Source organism: Rutidosis leptorrhynchoides, chromosome 7 (genome assembly GCF_046630445.1).
Source record: "Rutidosis leptorrhynchoides isolate AG116_Rl617_1_P2 chromosome 7, CSIRO_AGI_Rlap_v1, whole genome shotgun sequence".
NCBI classification, from domain to species: domain Eukaryota; kingdom Viridiplantae; phylum Streptophyta; class Magnoliopsida; order Asterales; family Asteraceae; genus Rutidosis; species Rutidosis leptorrhynchoides.
This window is the reverse complement of record NC_092339.1, coordinates 114,663,722-114,666,739: the sequence shown is the minus strand read 5'-3', so window position 1 is coordinate 114,666,739 and position 3,018 is coordinate 114,663,722.

The following is a 3,018-nucleotide window of genomic DNA, read 5'->3' as shown; positions in this document are numbered from 1 at the left end:
AATAATAACTTAGTTACGAGACATTAATTTAAAAAGGAGAACATAACTTACATTGAGTATTTATCGCGTAGTGTTACACGGACAGAATTTCGACTTCAAAAACCCGTAAAATAACCTTTACATAACCCAAACTAATCTAATATAACACTAATCTATATTATATATATATATATATATATATATATATATATATATATATATATATATATATATATATATATATATATATATATATTATATATTTATTTATATTTATATTATACTAGGGAGTATTATTATTATTATGTTATTAAACTCGGCAGAATTCGCGACCTTTTATAGGGATTCTGAAATTTCTGTGCTCCGCGAGTCGCGGCACTTTGTGCCTGAGAACTCCGCGAGTCGCGGGGATATGGAATACAGCTCACACCGCTTTGGATCTTCTTTGCCGACGTTTTATATATATAAATATAAAATATAAATAATTAATATAATTATTTATATATTATATTATATTCTTGTGCATAGTAGACTTGTAATTTTTAGTCCGTTGCGTCGGGCGTTGATAGTTGACTCATGTCCTGGTTCCGGATTTTCGAACGTCCTTGCGTACAATTTAATATCTTGTACTTTGCGTTTTGTAACTTGTACTCTTATCTTTTTTTAGACGTTCTTCATCAATAATTTGAACCACTTGGATTGTATCTTGTACATTTGAGCTTTTTGGTCATTTGCGTCTTCAAATCGTCGTTTTCGCCTTTTGTCTTCGCACTTATTTAATATAAACGATTACAACTTAAAATAGGACAATTACAACTAAATAATTTACATATTGGGAGGATATTGCTACTAAATATATGTTCATTTGGAGCACTATCAGTCCAATATACCTTGGATTTAATTTCCCTCGTTTACCAAATCGAACAACGCCTTTCCAAGGTGCAACTTTAAGCATGACCATCTCTCCAATTTCAAATTCTATATCTTTTCTTTTAATGTCAGCGTAGCTCTTTTGTCGACTTTGGGCAGTTTTCAACCGTTGTTGAATTTGGATGATCTTCTCGGTAGTTTCTTGTATTATCTCCAGACCCGTAATCTGTCTATCCCCCACTTCACTCCAACAAATCGGAGACCTGCACTTTCTACCATAAAGTGCTTCAAATGGTGCCATCTCAATGCTTGAATGGTAGCTGTTGTTGTAGGAAAATTCTGCTAACGGTAGGTGTCGATCCTAACTGTTTTCGAAATCAATATCACATGCTCGTAGCATGTCTTCAAGCATTTGTATCGTCCTTTCGCTCTGCCCATTAGTTTTTGGATGATAGGCAGTACTCATGTCTAGACGAGTTCCTAATGCTTGCTGTAATGTCTGCCAGAATCTTGAAATAAATCTGCCATCCCTATCAGAGATAATAGAGATTGGTATTCCATGTCTGGAGACGACTTCCTTGAAATACAGTCTTGCTAACTTCTCCATCTTGTCATCTTCTCTTATTGGCAGAAAGTGTGTTGATTTGGCGAGACGATCAACTATTACCCAAATAGTATCACAGCCGCTTGCAGTCCTTGGCAATTTAGTGATGAAATCCATGGTAATGTTTTCCCATTTCTATTCCGGGATTTCGGGTTGTTGAAGTAGACCTGATGGTTTCTGATGCTTAGCTTTGACCTTAGAACACGTCAAACATTCTCCTACGTATTTAGCAACATCGGCTTTCATACCCGGCCACCAAAAATGTTTCTTGAGATCCTTGTACATCTTCCCCGCTCCAGGATGTATTGAGTATATGGTTTTATGAGCTTCTCTAAGTACCATTTCTCTCATATCTCCAAATTTTGGTACCTAAATTCTTTCAGACCTATACCGGGTTCCGTCTTCCCGAATATTAAGATGCTTCTCCGATCCTTCGGGTATTTCATCCTTTAAATTTTCCTCTTTTAAAACTTCTTGTTGCGCCTACTTTATTTGAGTAGTAAGGTTAGTGTGAATCATTATATTCATAGATTTTACTCGAATGGGTTCTCTGTCCTTTCTGCTCAAGGTGTCGGCTACCACATTTACCTTCCCCAGGTGGTAACGAATCTCAAAGTCGTAATCATTCAACAATTCAATCCACCTGCGCTGCCTCATGTTCAGTTGTTTCAGATCAAAAATATGTTGGAGACTTTTGTGGTCGGTATATATAATACTTTTGACCCCATATAAGTAGTGTCTCCAAGTCTTTAATGCAAAAACAACATGTAACGACCCGGAAATTTCCGACCAAATTTAAACTCTAATCTCTATAGGTTTCCGACACGATAAGCAAAAACCCCAATGTTGAGTCTAGAAAGTTTGAAATCTTTATACTAATAATCTGTTACCCTTTGACCAAGCCTGGCGATTCACGAACGATTGTGTGTAAATAAATGTGGATATCTATATAAGTATATACATATTTGTATATATGTGAATATAAATATAAAGGTATATGATACTTTGAAATAAAATTTAATCAATTTGAATTAAGCGTAAACTAATAAACATATAATCAGGTTGCTATGGATATATATATATATGAAATCTTTATATAAATAATGGTGTATATATATGGTAATATTTATAAATATAAATACTCATTATTCGATAAAAGATATTACATAATATATATTACATTTAATTTAATTGCAAGTTAAATTATAGTTAAAGATCATTATTATTTCCTTAAAAATAAATATTGTAATCATTATAAAAATCATTATAATTAGTAGAAGAAGTTATAATCTACAATTAAATAAGTTATTAACTATTAGTAAACTTATTATTTTTTTGTTACCATTAATATTATTATCAAAATTATTATTATTATTATTATTGTTATAATTATAATTTTCAAGGTTGTAATCTTTTAAATAATGCTTTTAAATATTAAGAGAGATTAAAATTATGATTGAATTGTAATATAAATATTATTAGTTATTATTAATATTATTATCATTATTAATTGACATTATTAGTATTAATATTATTATTTTTTTTCACATATATTATATATAAAA